Source organism: Erinaceus europaeus, chromosome 3, assembly GCF_950295315.1.
Source record: "Erinaceus europaeus chromosome 3, mEriEur2.1, whole genome shotgun sequence".
Taxonomy (NCBI): Eukaryota; Metazoa; Chordata; class Mammalia; order Eulipotyphla; family Erinaceidae; genus Erinaceus; species Erinaceus europaeus.
This window is the reverse complement of record NC_080164.1, coordinates 89,306,223-89,328,767: the sequence shown is the minus strand read 5'-3', so window position 1 is coordinate 89,328,767 and position 22,545 is coordinate 89,306,223. Positions and strand designations below refer to the sequence as shown.

Genomic DNA, 22,545 nt, shown 5'->3' with positions numbered 1-22,545 from the left:
ATAAGATGATGGCATGTCCTTGGGGGAGGGAATGGATGGAACTGGAGGTAATGTAGGTGAAGCAAGTAAAGAGGTACAAAGATAATACAGGATGGCTTTGCTCATATGTGGAATCTAGAGAACTGAAACACATGAACTTGTGAAGAGAGGGAGGGAGGGAAAAGAAGGGGGGAAGAAAGAGAGGGGCAGGCAGGCAGATACAACCAAACTGTCTCAAGGACTTTGTGAGAACTGTGGTGGTTATTATTAGGAAGATGGGGGCATGTGACTTTGGTGGTGGTGTGGAACTATACCCTATAATCTCACAATCTTGTAAACCATTTTTAAATCAGTAATACACAATAAAATACTAATAAATAATAAGAAAGGCCCACATACAGATATTATAGTGTTTGTCCCACTGAATACTTCTGCCTGTGATTCCCATTTATGATTAAAATTATTATTATTTTTAATTTCTTTATTGGGAGATTAATGGTTTGTAGTTGACAGTAAAATACAATAGTTTGTACGTGTGTAACATTTTACCACATAACAATACCCAGTTTTCCACATCACAATTTAACCGCCACTAGGTCTTCCTCTGCCTTCATGTTCCAGGACCTGAACCCTCTCCACTCCCCAGAGTCTTTTACTTTGGTGCAATGTGATTAAAACTATTTAGTGATTAGAAGGTGTTAAATGAACACGTTATCAGAACTAAAAGTTCTTTGTCCTAAATACCATTCCACCTCAAAACAGAGGTTTAAAATCTGGAAAAATATTTTCATTTGTTTAACTGGGAGATAGATAGATAGACAGAAGAGACAGACTAACAGATAGAGAGAGAGAGACAGAGAGACAAACAGACAGACAGATCGATCCCAGGAGTTTGCCTGCACACGTATCCAATGTAGTACATGTCTGCAAAGGGTAGGATGGACCTTCACATCATTCTGGTGACCTGATACTTAGAACACATAGCAGCCAAGGTGACTCACCGTTAGGATGCAGGCCTGGTATGTGTGAGAGCAGTGCTAAATCTCCAGCAAGGCATTTAGTGGAATGGAACTCTGGTCTCCGTACTTAGTAAAAACAACTTATTTTAAAATGTTTTCATGCTATATGGCATTATTTCTCCTCAACAGACAGATGAAAACACCAAAACAGTTTTAACAGCAAAATGGCCCAACAATTATAGATACAACTAATTAATACTGATTTTAGTTCGGATTTACACACCATACACAACAACAAATACTTGTCTTAGTAGAAGGTTATGCAAAGCTAAAATTAGACATGAAAAACCTCATAAAAATCCTAAGCTAGGGGCTAGGCAGTGGCACACCTGGTTAAGTGCACACTATAGTGCACAAGGACCCAGGTTCAAGCCCCTGATCCCTACCTGCAAAGGGAAAGCTTCACCAGTTGTGAAGTACAGCTGCAGGTGTCTCTCTGTCTCTCCCCCTTCTATTTCTCCCTCTCCTCTCAATTTCTCTGTCTCTATCCAATAATAAATAAATTAAATTTAAAAATAATAAATAAAATAAAAATTCTAAGTGAGGGGTTGGGGTGCTCTCCCTGGTAGAATACAGGACTCACATGCAGGAGGTCCCATTTTCAACCACTGGTACCTCATATGCCAGAGCTGAGTGGTACTCAAGTCTCTCTCTCTCTCTCTACTTCACCTTTTTTTTTTCTTTTTTGTAAGTTAATTATAAATCACTATTTAAAAAGTACAAAGTCTGGCTCTTAAAGCTAATACTAAGGGCAGTGTTAATGAAGGAATGATTCTGCAGAAGTTGTAAAGGCCTACCATGACTGGTAGTGACAGGGCAAAAGTCTCCTGCTCTACCAATGGAAGATCACATAACTGAAATTTTTTTTTTTTTGAAGATGAAAGGCATTTACTATGTGGTCTTAGTGGCTAATGCTTCCCCTAGATTAAGAGCATCCAGAAGAAATGCCTCTAGGGGAAAAAAAAAATCACTGAATAGTGAGTGACTCAGACTCTCATCCAATATTTGGTCTCAGGAATTTGATGAGCATAGCCCGTGACTAGACACAATGCAGCATCTGCCCACAGTTTTCCTCAAGTTTTGTGTTCACTGGAAAGAAAGAGAGACCAGACCACCACTCAGCTTTAGCATATAGTGGAGCTAAGAAATGAATCTGGGATCTCTGGTGTCTTTATGCATGCAAGTCTCGTGCACTACCAAGGCACTAACTGCACAGTCCAAATCTACAGATTTTTTTTAAGTTTTTTTTTTTTTAACCAGTACACTGCTTAGCTCTGGTTTATGGTAGTACAGGGGATTTGGGAGCTTCAGGCATGAGAGTATGTTTGCATAACCATTGTGATATCTCCTCCACCCGCGCTATATATATATATATATATATACTTTTAAATATATATATATATATATATATATATATTTTTTTTTTTTGTCTCCAGAGTTATTGCTGGGGCTTGGTGCCTGCACCACCTCTGCTCCTGGAGACCATTTTTCCCCTTTTGTTGCCCTTATTGTTTTATAATCGTTGTGGTTATTAATATTATTGTTGTTGTTGCTGTCGTTGGATAGGACAGAGAGAAATGGAGAGAGAAGGGGAAGACAGAGAGGGAGAGAGAAAGATAGACACCTGCAGACCTGCTTCACTGCCTGTGAAGCGACTCCCCTGCAGGTGGGGAGCTGGGGACTGGAACCGGGATCCTTAAGCTGGTCCTTGCGCTTCAAGCCACATGCGCTTAACCCGCTACCGCCCGACTCCCCTCAATAAATTTTTTTAAAAGGCAATGATCACTCCCCTTTTAGGACTCCAGATTCATAATATACTTAAATAGAATTGCCCATATTTGAACATTAAAGATTCAAAGTGAACTGGGAGTCGTGCGGGAGCGCAGCCAGTTAAGCGAACATGGCTCAAAGCACAAGAACCAGCTTAATGATCCCGGTTTGAGTCCCTGACTTCCCATTTGCAGGGGAGTTGCTTCATAGGAGGTGAAGCAAGTCTGCAGGTGTCTCACTTTCTCTCTCCCTCTCTGTCTTCCCCTCCTCTCTCCATTTTCTCTCTGTCCTATCCAACAACGACTACAACAATAAAACAAGGGCAACAAAAGGGAATAAATAAATATTAAAAAAAAAGATTCAAGGTGAAGACCAGCCATAAAATTTTTTTCGTTTCCAGAGTTATCACTGAGACTCAATGCTTGTCCTACAAATCCACTGCTCCTGAAAGCCATCCCCCCCCTTTTTTTTTCTTCCTCCAGGCTTATTGCTGGGCTCAATGCCTGCACCATGAATACACCGCTCCTGAAGGCCATTTTTCCCCCTTTGTTGCCCTTGTTGTCGTAGCCTCGCTGTGGTTATTATTATTGCCATTGTCAATGTTGTTCGTTGCTGGATAGGACAGAGAGAAATGGAGAGAGGAGGGAAAGAGAGAGAGGGAGAGAGAAAGATAGACACCTGCAGACCTGCTTCACCGCCTGTAAAGCGACTCCCCTGCAAGTGGGGAGCCGGGGCTCGAACCGGGATCCTCACGACAGTCCTCTCACTTTGCGCCATATATACTTCACGCACTGCGCCACCACCCGACCCCCCCTTTTTTTATTGGACAGGACAGAGAGAAATTGAGAGGGAAAAGGAGATAGAGAGGGAGAGAAAGACACCTGCAGATCTACTTCACCACCTGTGAAGTGACCCCCTGTAAGTGGGGACCCAGGAGCTTGAACGGGAATCCTTGTGCAGGTCCTTGCAGTTTGAACTATGTGAGCTTAACATGGTGCGCCACCACCCAGCCCCCTCATAAAAATTCGTAATCTCAGATAGCTGATAGGGCCTACTGAACCTTCTGATTAATATTATTGCTATGTAGTTAAACTGATGTTTCTAATAGATAAGTATAAAATGCACAATAAAAATTGTTATGAAGATCTGTTTCTCTCCTCTCCTCTCCTCTCCTCTCCTCTCCTCTCCTCTCCTCTCCTCTCCTCTCCTCTCCAGGATCAACTAGGAATACCAAAGGAAACCACCTGGCACTGAAACAAGACAAGACTAGAACCACTACAGGAACCCACCAAATCACCAGTGAGTGCAGACACCCGTGGCTGGTGACAGAGAGGAGCCTGGGGAAGAGACTAAGTGGCTGGTAACAGTCCGACGCTCTATCAGTTGAGACACCACCTCCAGTCTGTTCCACCAACAAGGGGACAGCTGAAGGGAGGAGAGGACTCCCTGGAGACTCACCAAGTGCAACTCTGGGTCTCCACTGCTACTGCCCTCAAAGTCTGGAGCAGTGGCAGGGAGGGACACCAGGGGACAGAGATCTAACCAGGAAACTCAGGAGAAGTCCTATACTTCCGTGGCATAGCTGTGGGGCTGTGAAAGACTCTTTGCATAACCACCAGACTATCTCTGCCACACCCTGCCTTATGTCTTGGTTAGAGTCAGTGATTAAGTTAAGAAGCCAACTTATAGTTAGAAACCCTCAGGCTCCCATAGCCTACAGAAAAGAAAAAAAAAAAAAAGAGGCTTTTAAATCACTGAGCTCCAACTCAGGGATTAAAAGACTATTGAAAACTGTTAACTTCCACCACTGTGAACCCTTTAATTACCTTACTTAGACACAAGTCAATCCAGGAAATAGTGATGAGTAATTTGAAAAGTACTAAGAGAGGGAACTTGTAATATAATATATAAAATGGGTAAACCAATAAGAAGAAATATTGGAGAAACTAACCAGGACAATAGTCCAGCTAAAAGCCCCCTAAAGGGTGAAGCACAAAATAACGAGTTCAACATCCAAACATTAGCTAAAGAAATAATCACAGGAGTTAGTAAAGAGTCTGAAAGAATTGCAGTCAGAAATACAGGAACAACAAATAAGACTCTGGAAGAAAACACTATCTCAAGGTTATTAGAGAGCTGAAAGCTGAAATAGCTGAGCTAAGAACACAACTAGCTGAACAAACTAAAACAGTATCAGAACAGGGAAACAAAATAGATGAACTCCAGAAAACAGTAGAGGGCAGAGAGAATAGAATCAATGATGCTAAAGACAGAATTAGCAAAATCAAAGACGAATTAGAGACAACTAAAAAAGAAGAGATCTCAAAAAGAGATTAAGAGATGCTGAAAACAACAACAGAGACCTATGGGATGACTTCAAAAGAAACAAAATATGCATTATTGGCTTACCAGAGGAAGAAAGAGAAGGAGAGGAAGAAAGCATTCTTCAGGTCATAATAGCTGAAAACTTCTCTAGTCTAGACAACATCAAAGACATAAAGATTCAAGAAGCCCAGAGGGTTCTAAACAGAATTAACCAAGACTTAAAGACACCAAAACACATCATATTTAGAACGGAAAGGAATAAGGATAAAGAAAGGATCCTGAAGGCCGCAAGAGAAAAACAAAGAGTCACCTACAGAGGAAAACCCATAAGATTAGCAGCAGACTTCTCCACACAAACACTACAGGCCAGAAGAGAATGGCAAGATGTCTATTGAGTGCTCAATGAGAAAGGATTTCAACCAAGAATACTATATCCTGCTAGACTGTCATTCAGACTAGAGGGAGGCATCAAAACCTTCTCAGACAAGCAACAGTTGAAGGAATCAACTATCACCAAGCCTGCCCTGAAAGAAGTTCTGAAAGGTCTTCTATAAACAGTCAGACCATCATAAATAGGACATATATCAGAACACTCTAAAACTCTACAAGAATGGTGTTCAAATATCTTCAATCTTTGATATCAATAAATGTCAATGGCCTGAATTCACCTATTAAAAGACACAGAGTAGGAAGATGGATCATAAAATACAACCCAACAATATGCTGTCTACAGGAAACCCACCTAACTCAACAAGACAAACACAGACTTAAAGTGAAAGGATGGAAAACTATCATATAAGCCAATGGCCCACAAAAAGGGGCAGGAACAGCTATTCTCATATATGACATGATAGACTTTAAAATAGATAAGATTAAAAAAGATAGGAATGGACACTACTTAATGCTCAGAGGATAATTCAATCAAGAGGACCTAACAATTATTAACATCTATGCACCCAATGAGAAGCCATCTAAATACATCAAACTTCTACTGAAAGAGCTACAGCAATATATTAACAGCAACACAATCATAGTAGGGGACGTCAACACCCCACTATCTCAACTTGACAGATCATTCAGGCAGAAAATCAATAAAGAAATAAGGAAGCTAAATGAAGAGAGATAAACTAGAACTATTGGACATTTTCAGAGTCATTCATCCCAAGAAACTGGAATACACATTTTACTCAAATCCACATGGGTCATTCTCAAGGACAGACCATATGTTAGGCCACAAAGACAGCATCAGCCAATTCAAGAGCACTAAAATCATCCCAAGTATCTTCTCAGACCACAGTGGAATTAAACTAACGCTTAACAATCAACAAAAGATTAGTAACAGTCCCAAAATGCAGAAGCTCAACAGTACACTTCTTAACAACCTCTGGGTCAAAGAGGAAATAAAGGAAGAAATCAAAATGTTTCGAGACTTCAATGAAAATGAAGACACAAGCTATCAAAATATTTGGGACACAGCTAAGGCAGTGCTGAGAGGGAAGTTCATAGCTTTACAAGCACACATTAGGAAACAAGAAAAAGCACAAACATCCTGATTGTACATCTTAAAGACGTAGAAGAAGAAGAAGAACAAATGAACCAGAAGGACAGAAATTACTAAAGTTAGGACGGAAATAACATTGAGAATAAGAAAACCATACAAAAGATCAACAAAAGTAAATGTTGGTTCTTCGAAAGAGTGAACAAAATCGACAAACCTTTAGCCAGACTCACAAAACAAAAAAGGGAGAAGACCCAAATAAATCAGGTAGTAAATGAAAGGGGAGATATCACAAAAGACACCGCAGAAATTCTACATATCATGTGAGGCTTCTATGAACAACTATATGCCACCAAGCTAGAGAACCTGGAAGAAATGGACGGTTTGCTAGATACCTACCAACTTCCAAAACTAAGTAAAGAGGAAGTGGATAATATGAACAGGCCCATCACAGCTAATGAAATGGAAACAGTTATCAAAAATCTCCCCCAAAATAAAAGTCCTGGACCAGATGGTTTTACAAATGAATTCTACAAAACCTTAAAAGAAGAACTAATACCTCTACTTTTAAAAGTCTTCCAGAAGATTGAAGACACTGGAATACTCCCTGCCAGCTTCTATGAAGCCAACATCACTCTGATACCAAAAGCAGACAGGGACACAACCAAAAAAGAAAACTACAGACCAATATCTCTGATGAACATAGGTGCAAAAATACTGATCAAAATTCTAGCCAACCGGATACAGCAGTATATTCAAAAGATTATTCATCATGACCAAGTGGGGTTTATCCCAGGCATGCAAGATTGGTTTGATATACATAAATCAATCAATGTGATCCACCACATCAACAAAAGCAAGACCAAAAACCACATGGTTGTATCAATAGATGTGGAGAAAGCCTTTGACAAAATACAACATCCCTTTATGATCAAAAAACTACAAAAAATGGGAATAGATGGAAAATTCCTGAAGATAGTGGAGTCTATCTATATATAGCAAAGCTACAGCCAACATCATACTCAATGGTGAAAAACTGGAAGCATTTCCACTCAGATCAGGTACTAGACAGGGCTGCCCACTATCACCATTACTATTCAACATAGTGTTGGAAGTTCTTGCCATAGCAATCAGGCAGGACCAAGAGATTAAAGAGATACAGATTGGAAGAGAAGAAGTCAAACTCTCCCTATTTGCAGATGACATGATAGTATACACAGAAAAACCAAAGGAATCCAGCAAGAAGCTTTTGGAAATCATCAGCCAATACAGTAAGGTGTCAGGCTACAAAATTAACATTCAAAAGTCAGTGGCATTCCTCTATGCAAACACTAAGTTAGAAGAAATTGAAATCCAGAAATCAATTCCTTTTACTATAGCAACAAAAACAATAAAATATCTAAGAGTAAACCTAACCAAAGAAGTGAAAGACTTGTATACTGAAAATTATGAGTCACTACTCAAGGAAATTGAAAAAGACACAAAGAAGATATTCCATGTTCATGGACTGGTAGAATTAACATCATCAAAATGAATATACTACCTAGAGCCATACACAAATTTAATGCTATCCCCATCAAGATCCCAAGCACATTTTTTAGGAGAATAGAACAAATGCTACAAATGTTTATCTGGAACCAGAAAAGACCTAGAATTGGCAAAACAATTGAGAAAAAATAACAGAACCGGAGACATCACACTGCAGATCTCAAATTGTATTATAGTGCTATTGTGATCAAAACTGCTTGGTACTGGAACATGAATAGACACACTGACCAGTGGAATAGAAATGAGAGCCCAGAAGTGAGGCCCCACTCCTATGGACATCTAATCTTTGACAAAGGGGCTCAGACTATTAAATGGGGAAGCAGCGTCTCTTCAACAAATGGTGTTGGAAACAATGGGTTGAAACATGCAGAAGAATGAAACTGAACCACTGTATTTCACCAAATACAAAAGTAAATTCCAAGTGGATCAAGGACTTGGATGTTAGACCATAAACTATCAGATACTTAGAAGAAAATATTGGCAGAACTCTTTTCCGCATACATTTTAAAGACATCTTTAATGAAACAAATCCAATTACAAAGAAGACTAAGGCAAGCATAAACCTATGGAACTACATTAAATTAAAAAGCTTCTTCATAGCAAAAGAAACCACTACCCAAACCAAGAGACCCCACACAGAATGGGAGAAGATCTTTACATGCCATACATCAGACAAGAGTTTAATAACCAACATATATAAAGAGCTTGCAAAACTCAACAACAAGACAACAAATAACCCCATCCAAAAAATGGGGGGATGAAATGGACAGAATATTCACCACAGAAGAGATCCAAAAGGCCGAGAAACACATGAAAAAATGCCCCAAGTCTCTGATTGTCAGAGAAATGCAAATAAAGACAACAACAAGATACCACTTCACTCCTGTAAGAATGTCATATATCAGAAAAGGTAACAGCAGCAAATGCTGGAGAGGGTGTGGGGTCAAAGGAGCCCTCCTACACTGCTGGTGGGAATGTCAGTTGGTCCAACCTCTGTGGAGAACAGTCTGGAGAACTCTCCGAAGGCTAGAAATGGACCTACCCTATGACCCTGCAATTCCTCTCCTGGGGATATATCCTAAGGAACCCAACACATCCATCCAAAAAGATCTGTGTACACATATGTTCTTGGCAGCACAATTTGTAATAGCCAAAACCTGGAAGCAACCCAGGTGTCCAACAACAGATGAGTGGCTGAGCAAGTTGTGGTCTATATACACAATGGAATACTACTCAGCTGTAAAAAATGGTTGACTTCACCATTTTCAGCCGATCTTGGATGGACTTGAAAAAATCATGCTGAGTGAAATAAGTCAGAAACAGAAGGATGAATATGGGATCATCTCACTCTCAGGCCGAAGTTGAAAAACAAGATCAGAAAAGAAAACACAAGTCGAACCTGAAATGGAATTGGCGTATCGCACCAAAGTAAAAGACTCTGGGATGGGTGGGTGGGGAGAACACAGGTCCAAGAAGGATTCAGAGGACCTAGTGGGGGTTGTATTGTTATATGGGAAAGTGGGGAATGTTATGCATGTGCAAACTTGTACTTACTGTTGAATGTAAAACATTAATTCCCCAATTAAAAAAAAGAGAAAAAAATTGTTATGAAAGTTGCAATCAGAAAATTTTCTGTGGTGTATAAAAATGAAGAAAAATCTGATTCAGTGATTAAAAGATAAGCAGCTGGAACTTGGTGGCTGAACCAGACTTCCCTGGATAATGTGTCCTGGAGCTCTGATTCCCCAGAGCCCCGCCCCACTAGGGAAAGAGAGAGACAGGCTGGGAGTATGGATCGACCTGTCAATGCCCATGTTAAGCACTGAAGCAATTACAGAAGCCAGACCTTCCACCTTCTGCAACCCACAATGACCTTGGGTCCATACTCCTAGAGGGTTAAAGCATAGGATGGGATGGGATACGGAGCTTTGGTGGTGGGAACTGTGGTTTTGTCAATGTTTCCTTTTTATAAATAAAATAAAATTTTTTAAAATAGATAAGCAGGAAGGGCTATTTGTATTTTTAATTTATAGAAACCAAGCTATGTTGTTGTTACTTGTGAAAAAGGAGAATTTTGATCAAGGCATTGAAAAAATTATTCATTTATTTATTTGTTAGAGACAGCCAGAAATTAAGAGGAAAGGAGGAGGCAGAGAGGAGATAGACAGACAGCTGCAGCACTGCTTTACTACTTTCAAAGCTTTCCCCCTGCAGGTGGGGACTTGGGGCTCGAACCCAGGCCCTTGCACATTATAACATTGCGCTCAACCATGTGTGCCACCACCTCCCCAAGGCACTGAAATTTTCTAAGAACTTATATAATAGTATTGCTGCAAAAAGCACCTTTACATTCTTTAATGAAATTCTGCACCTCAAAATACAAATAAGGGGGCAGAGGGTAGATAACATAATGGTTACACAAACAGACTCTCATTCCTGAGGCTCCAAAGTCCCAGGTTCAATCCCCCACACCACCATAAGCCAGAGCTGAACAGTGCTCTGGTTATTAAAAAATAATAATAAAAATAATAAAAATAAAAAATATAAATGGGGGGGGGGGACAGCTAACCAATACGTAAAATTGAGTGTTCTGGTTTCTTCATCCCTGGTTTGATGTAAAGGTCTCCCTCCTTCCATAGGAAGTCTCTCGGTTTTGGTGGTGGTTCCTTCAGTTCTGCAGAAACTTAACAATTTTATGTAGTTCCATCGGTGTCTTTTTGTTTTTGTTTTCCTTGAAGGAGGGCTTGAGTCATTAAAGATTCATTGAAAGCTTACATGGAAAAGAGTTCTGTCAATGCTTTCCTCGAAATATTTGATGGTTTCTCTGGATGGAGTTTGAAGGAGGCATATTAAGTGAGAAATGAGAACAATGAATACTGCACTAACACACAGATGAAACTGAAAAGACAAGAAGAGAAAAGGAAAACATAAAATAAAACATGGAATGGATGTGATGTACTGCACCAGAGCAAAGGACACTGGGGAAAGAGGGGGAAGAGGGGCATTGGCAAGGGGTGGGAGGTGTTATCCTGGTGGATGGTGGTATAAAGGGGCTTGTTTTGTGGCGGGTGGAGTGTGATGCAGACATCTAACACAGGGAGTTAAGAAACTGCATCCATGTGTCCACAATAACTGCACTATAATCCATTCATCCTCCAGTAAAGTAAAACAAACATAAAAATAAAAACTGAATGTCCTGACAACTGGAGAAAAAGGGGGAACTGGGTGCACCAAGACAGCTTCAACTGCAGGGAAAAGAATCATAATCCCATTTCAGCTACAGCCAGGTAAGCAGATAGACATATTTTTCTTCCAAGTCCTACTCGAATTCAACATTGAATGGTTGATCTTCAGACGAGGAAACACTAGTGAGACTAACAAAACGAAGGGTGAGGATGTTTCATTTCCTTAATAGTTGGCAATAAGAATAAGACTTTCCAAGGCAGGATTAAAGAGAAAATTTTATCCTTTCCATAACACTTGAATTTTATGAGTATATTATTGTTAATTTTTTTAAGTGGGTTAGTGGTTTACACACACAAGTACAGCCTCTCATCTGCCCCTGAATGGTATCTAGGAGATACCGCAGGACTTCAATGTTCCTTCATCCTGTCCCTCTCTCTCCTCCCCCAGAGGCCTTTGCTTTGGTGTAATACGCCACATCAGTCCAAGTTTCTCCTTATATCTTCCCTTACTGCCCTTTATTCTTTTTTTTTTTTCCTCCAGGGTTATCTCTGGAGCTCGGTGTTGGTACTATGAATCCACTGCTCCTGGATGGCCTGTTCCTTTTTTTTTTTTTCTTTTTCTATTTAATTCAATAGGATAGAGATAAATTGTGAGAGGGAGAGGGAGACAGGGAGGGAGAGAATGATAGACACATAAAAACCTGCTTCACCACTTGTGGGGAGCCAGGGCTCGAACATGGGTTCTTGCACAGGTCCTTCTGCCCTTAGTACTATGTGCCCTTAACTAGGTGCACCATAACCCAGCCCATTTATTTATTTTAATTTTTTGTAAAGATCTTTATTTATTTACTGGATAAAGACAGCCAGAAACAGAGAGTGAAGGGGGAATAGAGAGAGAGAGAGAGATACCCACAACACTGCTTCACCACTCACAAAGCTTCTCCCTGCAGGTGGGGACCAGGGGCTCAAGCCCAGGTCCTTGTGCTTTGTGATATGTGTACTCAACCAGGTGTGCCATCACTCGGCCCCATTTATTTATTTTTTAAGGAGAGAAAAAGAGATATCAGCATACCACTCAGCTCGGGCAACTGTAATACCAAGGATGAATCCTGAATCCTCAGACATGCATGTACTGTGCTCTTCCACTGAGAAATGCCTGTGTTCTTCAAATTGTTGTGTTAGAAAAAAAAAAGGGAAGGGAGGAGAAACGGACTCAGCATTCCATCTTGTTTAATTCTAATACATAAAATGTCTAACAGGTACCTCATTTCAGTCCTTAAGCTAAATCTTTTCTAGAATTTTATCTCACAAGTTAAATTATCAAGTTAAATTACAATTTAACTTGAGCATACCTTGTATTTGTCAAAATTCATTTTTGTTTGTTTGTTTGTTTCTACCAGCACACTGTTCATTTCTGTTTGTTTTTTTTTTTTCTTCCAGGGGTTCGGTGACTGCCCTTTATTCTTAAATTCCACCTGTAAGTGAGATTGTTTGGTATTGGTCTTTCTCTTTCTGGCTTGTGCCACTCAACATGATGCCTTCAAGTTCTGACCATGATACTGCAAAGGAGATGACCTTTATCAATTTTAACAGCTGCATAGTACTCCATCGTGTATGTGTATCACAACTTTCTTAGCCATTAGTCTGTTGTTGGGAATCTGGGTTGCTTTCAAGTTTGGGGATATTTCAAACTGTGCTGTTATGAGCATAGGTTCGCACAGGTCCTTTCAGATAGGTGTTTTTATTTCCCTGGGTAAATAAATCCCCAGGAGAGGGATTGCTGGGTCCTAAGGCAGGTTCATTTCTAGGGTTCTGATGAATCTCCAGACTTTTCCATAGGGGGTGGACTAATTCACATTCCCACGGGCAATGTAGGAGAATGTCCTCCCCTATACCACCACTACCACACCCTCCATAGGTAGGGAGCAGGGGTTTGAACCTGAGTCCTTATGCATGGTAACCTGTGCTTAACCAAGTGCACCATCACCCACCCACCCCCACCTCCATTTTTCAGTGGGGTTTGTTTGTCTTTTTATTGTTCAGTTTGGTGTGTTCTTCGTGTATTTTGATTATCAGTCCTCTGTCTGCTGTATAACACATAAAGATTATTAGCCACTCTGCGGGTGGGGGGGCTTCATTTTTGCTATGCAGAAGCTCTTCAGTTTAATGTAGTCCTATAGGTCTATTTTTGCTTTTATTTTCATTGTAATTGGGTTTGAATAGATGAAGATGCTGCAAAAACTTATGTGGAAGAGAGTTCTGCCCAACTAGGCTGCTAGCCTAACTTCTAAATCTTTGATCCATTTTGAACTAACTTCTATATATGATAAAAAAAAAAAAATGTGCTAGTCCAATTTCATTCTTCTGCATGTTTTGACCCAATTTTCCCAACACAATTTGTAGAACAGGCTCTCCTTTTGTGTTTGGTGTTTAGGGCTCACTTATCAAAAATTAGCTGACTATAGGTGTGGGGCCTAATTTGGGGGTTCTCAATTCTACCCCACTGGTCTGTATATCTATTTTTGGTTCTAGTACCAGGAAGTTTTGATTAGAGTAGCTTTGTAGTATGTTTTGAGATCAGCAAGCATAATGCCTCCATTCTTGCTCTTTTCCCTCAGGGTCGTTTTGACTCTCTTGGATATTTTCTGTCTCCATTTTGGATCTTTTGTTCTACTCTCCTGAAGAAATTTCGTAGGACTTCGATAGAGACTGTGTTAAATCTATATATAGCTCTGGGTAGAACAGTCATTTTGACGATGTTAATTCTTCCAATCTAATTCATTTCTTCATATCTTCTTCTGTTTCCTTAAGAAGTGTCTCATAGGTTTCAGTGTAAAAACCTTACACTTCTTTTGTTAGATTTATCCCTAGAATGGCTTTGCTTCTTTGGTGAATAGAATCAATTTCTGGATTTCTTCTTCTTCTGGTTTAGTATTTGTATAGAGGAACACCACTGAAATTTATATACTGATTTTGTAGCCTGCCACGAATTTCCAGGAGCTTTGCTTGGTCTTTTCCAGTTTTCCACAGGATTCTTTTGGATTTTCTATGTATATACTTCCGTATCATCTGCAAATAGTGACAGACTTTTAAAAGAATTTTTTTTCCTTTTTTTAAACCATAACACTGCTCAGCTTTGGCTTATGATGGTGTGGGGGATTGAACCTGGGATCTTGGCGCCTCAGGCATAAGAGTCTCTTTGCATAACCATTATGTTATCTACCCCAGCCCCAAAAAGAATTTTTAAGACTGAACAACACAATAGTGGCTAATAAGGATTAGAGTTTCTCAGCTGGTATTTGGGGGTCAGATAATTCTTTGTGTGTGTGTGTGTGTGTGTGTGTGTGTGGTGGGGGGGGTGATGGGGTGCTTAGCAGCACCTTTGGCCTCTACTCTCAGGATTTGTTATAAAAACATAATTCAAAATATCAATCAATTCAGGGAATTTTCCCCCATAGTACCTCTACCAGCTGTGACCAAAAGAGGAAGAAAAAAAAAGTTTGTCTAATATCATCCCCTGAGGGGTTAAATGATCTCTGCTGAATGTCATTGCTATGGATAAAGCATTGCTATGGATTAAGCTGTTAAAAACAGCTGCCAGGAGTAACTTGCTTCTAGTGTGCGAACAGCACTCCCAAACCACCTCATCTACTGAAGCAGGAAACAGGGAGAAGAAACAGTAGGATTTATAGGGGGAAAGACAGTTCAAAATTTAAATGTTAAAATAAGGGATAACAAGTGATGGTGTTCGAAAAGCAGCTGAATATGCGAGACTAGAACCAAGAAAAGAGGTCTTAGCTAAAGAAATAGATCAAAAAAGAATTAGCTACATTAATACCTCTGAGAAAGGCTTTTGCAAATCTTCAGCCAAAATAAAATCCTCTTAAGAGATGATAATTATTATCCTATACAAGCTCTACCTAGTGCCTAATTAAACAAGAAGCCCTTGATGGATTTAATCTACTTCAGGGTAATGTACTCGTGCTTAGTTTTTAACTTCATCTGGACAAACTTGCCATATGTTAAAGTCTTCCGAGTGAACTCTCACATATCTTTACTAATTGATATGCTGCAGTCATTTTCCCACTTGGCATATGCTCCCTCTTTTGACTTTTGTTCCCAAATCTATTGTCCTATATTCTGTCTGTTCTGAATAGACATTTGTTCTCTTCTGCGGCAGATACATAATTAGAAAAAGCAGGTGCAATTCTCAACATTAAGAATTACATATAAGTGAGTTTTCCGACATTATCATTAAGAATATTTTGCACTGGAAGGCTCGGAGACTCCAACCAAATTACTTTTTTCTTCATTAGAAACCTCTCTAATGGTTTTGAATACACCTCAAGAGCATGTTCTCCTGAATATGTGATTAAGAAGATTCACTTATGTATAATTTTCCAAGAGAGAAGGCATTTCTACATATGCATAAGTTTACTTGCTAAAAATCTATTCAGCATATTTTGTTAAGAGCTACATTTCATGTAAAAAAAAAAGATAGCAGTGAAGAAATCATTTTCCTTAATACATAGTCTGGTAAACAAAATATAGTTAAAGTAAAATAAATCTGAGTAAGTAAACAAACAACTTTGAATGTAGCGCGATGAGTTTTACCTGGCTGCCTTGTACAAAAGCTTCTACTCCAGATTTGAGCCCAGATCCCACCACTTTGGAGAGTGTTCCTATGCTGTGCTGTTTTTCTCTCTCTCTCTGTCTTTATCTAAAAATACTGGTCCAGAGTGGTGAAGCCCTGGTAATGACAAAAATAAATAAGCGGGGAGTCTGGCTGTAGCAGAGCAGGTTAAGCGCACGTGGCGCAAAGTGCAAGCACCAGTAAGGATCCCTGTTTGAGCCTGGCTCCTCACCTGTAGGGAAGTCGCTTCGCAGGCCGTGAAGCAGGTCTGCAAGTGTCTATCTTTCTCTCCCTCTCTCTGTCTTCCCCTCCTCTCTCCATTTCTCTCTGTCCTATCCAACAACAATAATAACTACAACGAAAGAACAAGGGCAACAAAAGGGAATAAATATTTAAAAAATCAATAAGCAGACAAATAGATGCTGCTAATATGTGTAACTTAATTTTTTAAAGTCATTAGTAAGCTGAGAATGTATTTATTTATTTATTTTTCTTTTGTTTTTGTTTTTTGCCTCCAGGGTTATAATTGGGGCTTTGTGCCTACACTACGAATCCACTGCTCCTAGAGGCTATTTTTTCCCATTTGTTGCCCTTGTTGTTTATCATTGTTGCTGTTATTCTTATTGCTGATGGATAAGACAGAGAGAAATTGAGAGAGAAGGGGAGGACAGAAAGAAAGACAGATACCTGCAGACCTGCTTCAGGGACCCCCCTGCAAGTGGGGAGCCGGGGGCTCAAACCATGCTCCTTACACTGGTCCTTGCGTTTCATTGCATGTGTGCTTAACCTGCTGTGCCACTGTCTGCCCCCAAGAATTTATTTTTAAAACATCACTTAAAGGGAGCTGGGTGGTGGCACACCTGGTTGAGTGCACACATTACAGTGCAGAAGGACCCAGGTTAGAGCACCTAGTCCCCCACCTGCAGGGGAAAAGCTTTGTGAGTGATGAAGCAAGACTGCAGGTGTCTCTCTGTCTTTCTCCCTCTCTGCTTCCCCCTCCTCTCTCAATTTCTGGCTGTCTCTATTAAATAAAGACAATAAAAAAATTTTTAAAGAATTTAAAAGGTCATTTGAAGTATCAGCCAATTCAAAGAATTTTCCTTCATAGTTATATCATACCAATACACTGGCATATACTGGTACATGTACTATTTCCTTTTATAAATGATAAAATATAGAAAACACAAACCCAAACATACTTCAGAGAAAAACTAAATCTAGCACTTTTCTGATCACAAACTAATATTCACTCACAAGAATTTTTTAAATGAATATTCTATATCTTATAGTAGAAAGGAGGGTGTTTATTTATTGAATATAATTTAAATTTTTATTGTCTTTATCTATTGAATAGAGACAGCCAGAAATTGAGAGAAAAGGGGGTGATAGGGAGAGAAAAAGAAAGACACCTGCAGCATTGCTTTACCACTTGTGGAGCTTTCCCTCTGCAGGTGGGGACTGGAGGCTTGAACCTGGGTCCTTGTACACTGTAACATGTACACTCAACCAGGTGCACCACCACCTAGCCACACTCACAAGATTTGTAACTCATTTTTGCTTACACAACCCTTATATGGTTTTACTGAAAGAAATTATTAGTACCTCCCCCAATTCTATTCTTTACCTTCATAGTAAGAATGCAAAACACATACAATTTAATATATATTCTCCAATGACCACTTAAAATTACAACATAGACCGCTGTAGGGCTCCCAGTTCAAGCCCCCGACTCCCCACCTGCAGGGGGCTTCGTTTCACAGGCTGTGAAGCAGGTATGCAGGTGTCTATCTTTCTCTCCCCCTCTGTCTTCCCCTCCTCTCTCCAGTTCTCTCTGTCCTATCCAACAACGATGACATCAATAACTACAACAACACTGAAAAACAAGGGCAACAAAAGGGAAAATAAATAAATATTTAAAATTAAAAAATACAACATAGAGAAAGAAGAGAATAAAAAGTTTTTAGACCTTTTTCCAACTATTGACACCATCTACCAAGACACTACCTTGGGTCCACCTGCATGTTAGCTGTCAGACTCCAGCAAAAGCTAGTAAAGCCATGGGCCCCTTGGAATAAACCTAAAAGAAACCTACTAGCTTTCTCCGAAACAGAGACCCCTAAAAAATATTCATCTGCAATATTCATGCCTTTAGGTTCATGATGATCCCATGATGACAACCTGACTTCCCTGGGCAGATTACCACACCAATGTGTCCTGGAGCCCCGCCTCCCCAGATCCCTACCCCACTAGGGAAAGAGAGAGACGGGCTGGGAGTATGGATCGACCTGCCAACACCCATGTTCAGCAGGGAAGCAATTACAGAAGCCAGACCTTCCACCTTTTGCACCTCATAGTGATCCTGGGTCCATATTCCTAGAGAATTCCTAAAGAATAGGAAAGCTTTGGGGGGGGGGGGGTTTGGATATGGAGTTTTGGTGGTGGGAATTGTGTGGAATTTTACCCCTCTTATACTATGGTCTTGCCAATATCTCCATTTTATAAATAAAATAAATTAAAAAGAAAAAGTAATGAACTCTACTTAAGAATGGTACTTCTGGACCATCTAAATACATTAAGCACCTACTGAAAGAATTTCAAAAATACATCAATATTGTAGTAATACATATTATTGTATTGTAGTAATACAATAATAGTGGGAGACTTCAATACCCCACTCTCACACTTAGACAGATCAACAAAGCAGAGAACCAATAAAGATACAAGAGAATTGAATGAAGAGATTGACAGACTAGACCTCTTGGACATTTTCAGACTCCTCCACCCCAAAAAACTGGAATACACCTTCTTTTCAAATCCATATAACACATACTCAAGGATAGACCACATGTTAGGCCACAAAGACAGCATCAATAAATTCAAGAGCACTGAAATCATCCCAAGTATCTTCTCAGACCACAGTGGAGTAAAACTAACATTTAACAACAAACAGACAATTATTAAAAGTCACAGAATTTGGAAACTAAACAACATACTCCTTAAGAACCACTGGGTCAGAGAGTCACTCAAGCAGGAAATTCAAATGTTCCTGGAAACTAATGAAAATGAAGACACAACCTATCAAAATATTTGGGACACAGCTAAAGCAGTACTGAGAGGGAAACTTATAGCCATACAATCACATATTAAACACCAAGAAGAAGCTCAAATGAACGACCTTACTGCACACCTCAAGGACTTAGAGGAATAGGAACAAAGGAACCCTAAAGCAACCAGAAGGATAGAAATCATTAAAGTTAGAGCATAAATAAACAACATCGAAAATAAAAGAACCATACAAAAGATCAATGAAGCCAAATATTGGTTCTTCGAAAGATTAAACAAAACTGACAAATCCCTAGCCAGACTCACCAAACAAAAAAGAGAGGACTCAAATTAATAGAATTGTAAATGAAGGAGGAGATATAACAACTGACACCACAGAAATCCAGAGAATCCTGCAAAACTTCTATAAAGAACTATATGCCACCAAGCTAGAGAATCTGGAAGAAATGGAACAATTCCTAGAAACCTATGCACTTCCAAAACTGAACCAAGAAGAACTACAAAATCTAAATGCACCAATCACAGACAAAGAAATTGAAACCGTTATTAAGAATCTCCCCAACAACAAAAGTCCTGGACCAGATGGCTTCACAAACAAATTCTACAAAACTTTCAGGAAACAGTTAATACCCATACTTCTTAAGCTATTCCATAAGATTGAAGAAACAGGAATACTCCCTTCCACCTTCTATGAAGCCAACATCACCCTGATACCAAAAGCTGATAGGGACAGAACAAAAAAGGAAAACTACAGACCAGTATCTCTGATGAACATAGATGCCAAAATATTAAACAAGATCTTGGCCAACCGCATACAGCGACATATCAAAAAGATTGTTCATCATGACCAAGTGGGATTCATCCCAGGAATGCAAGGCTGGTTCAATCAATGTCATTCACCACATCAATAAAAGCAAAGCCAAAAACCACATGATTATCTCAATAGATGCAGAGAAAGCCTTTGACAAAATCCAATACCCGTTCATGCTCAAAACTCTACAAAAAATGGGAATAGATGGGAAATTCCTCAAAATAGTGGAGTCTATATATAGCAAACCTACAGCCAACATCATACTCAATGGACAGAAGCTGAAAGCATTCCCCCTCAGATCGGGGACTAGACAGGGCTGTCCACTGTCACCGTTACTCTTCAACACAGTATTGGAAGTTCTTGCCATAGCAATCAGGCAAGAGAAAGAAATCAAAGGAATACAGATTGGAAGGGAAGAAGTCAAGCTCTCACTATTTGCAGATGATATGATAGTATACACAGAAAGACCTAAAGAATCCAGTAGAAAATTACTGGAAGTTATTAGGCAATATAGCAAGGTATCAGGCTACAAAATCAATGTACAAAAATCAATGGCATTTCTTTATGCAAACACTAAATCTGAAGAAGAAGACATCCAGAAATCACTCCCATTTACTGTTTCAGCAAAATCAATCAAATACCTAGGAATAAAGTTGACCGAAGAAGTGAAAGACTTGTATGCTGAAAACTATGAGTTGCTACTCAAGGAAATAGAAACTGATACAAAGAAATGGAAAGATATCCCATGCTCATGGATTGGAAGAATAAATATCATCAAAATGAATATTCTCCCCAGAGCCATATACAAATTTAATGCAATACCCATCAAAGTTCCACCAAGCTTCTTTAAGAGAATAGAACAAACACTACAATCATTTATCTGGAACCTGAAAACACCTAGAATTGCCAAAACCATCTCGAGGAAAAGAAACAGAAATGGAGGCATCACACTCCCAGACCTTAAACTATATAATAAAGCCATCATCATCAAAACAGCATGGTACTGGAACAAAAATAGGCACACAGACCAGTGGAACAGAATTGAAAGCCCAGAAATAAATCCCCACACCTATGGACATAAGTGATAAGGGGGCCCAAAGGATTAAATGGAAGAAGGAGGCTCTCTTCAATAAATGGTGCTGGGAAAACTGGGTTGTAACATGCAGAAGAATGAAACTGAACCACTTTATCTCACCAGAAACAAAAATCAACTCCAAATGGATCAAAGACCTAGATGTCAGACCAGAAACAATCAAATACTTAAAGGAAAACATTGGTAAAACACTTTCCCACCTACACCTCAAGGACATCTTTGATGAATCAAACCCAATTGCAAGGAAGACTAAAGCAGAAACAAACCAATGGGACTACATCAAATTGAAAAGCTTCTGCACATCCAAAGAAACTATTAAACAAACAGAGAGACCCCTCACAGAATGGGAGAAGATCTTCACATGCCAGACATCAGACAAGAAACTAATCACCAAAATATATAAAGAGCTCAGCAAACTTAGCACCAAAAAAGCAAATGACCCCATCCAAAAATGGGCAGAGGATATGAACAAAACATTCACCTCAGAGGAGATCCAAAAGGCTAACAAACATATGAAAAACTGCACTAGGTCACTGATTGTCAGAGAAATGCAAATTAAGACAACACTAAGATAACACCTCACTCCTGTAAGAATGGCATACATCAAAAAGGACAGCAGCAACAAATGCTGAAGAGGATGTGGGGACAGAAGAACCCTTTTACATTGCTGGTGGGAATGTAAATTGGTACAGCCTCTGTGGAGAGCAGTCTGGAAAACTCTCAGAAGGCTAGACATGGACCTTCCATATGATCCAGTAATTCCTCTCCTGGGGTTATACCCCAAGGACTCCATAACACCCAACCAAAAAGAGGTGTGTACTCCTATGTTCATAGCAGCACAATTCATAATAGCTAAAACCTGGAAGCAACCCAGGTGCCCAACAACAGATGAGTGGCTGAGAAAGCTGTGGTATATATACACAGTGGAATACTATGCAGCTGTCAAGAACAATGAACCAACCTTCTCTGACCCATCTTGGACAGAGCTAGAAGGAATTATGTTAAGTGAGCTAAGTCAGAAAGATAAAGATGAGTATGGGATGATCCCACTCATCAACAGAAGTTGAGTAAGAAGATCTGAAAGGGAAACTAAAAGCAGGACCTGACCAAATTGTAAGTAGGGCACCAAAGTAAAAACCCTGTGTTGAGGGGTAGACATTCAGCTTCCTGGGCCAGTGGGGGGTGGGAGTGGGTGGGAGGGATGGGTCACAGTCTTTTGGTGGTGGGAATGGTGTTTATGTACACTCCTAGCAAAATGTAGACATATAAATCACTAGTTAATATGAGAGGGGAAAAATCAATTGTATGTCTCAAAGTTTTTCAAAACACAAACTGAATCTTTTAAATATATAGGCTGTGTATTTGATATGTGGACTCTCTCAAAAGCCTAGACCAAGTAGATCAGAAGCATCTAATAGCACAGCTATATACAAGATACTGGGTACTGTACAGCAAACCCTAACAAAAGGACTTTTCAAAGTTAACCCAATTAACAAATAATGTGATGATAACATTAACTATCGATTGTCTTTTTGAACCCTAAGACAGCAGGAACCTCACATCTCCACTATAGAGCCTCTACTTCCCCCAGTCCTGGAACCCTTGGATAGGGCCCACTTTC

The 22,545-nt window shown here is 39.7% G+C and overlaps 1 protein-coding gene across 4 annotated transcripts in view; it reads right to left on the bottom strand.

The window, feature by feature from the left end:
* The window catches only part of ASB3 (ankyrin repeat and SOCS box containing 3), a 113,638-nt gene that overhangs the window by 5,606 nt on the left and 85,487 nt on the right, over nucleotides 1-22,545 (bottom strand). The gene's annotated exons all lie outside the window — the stretch shown is intronic.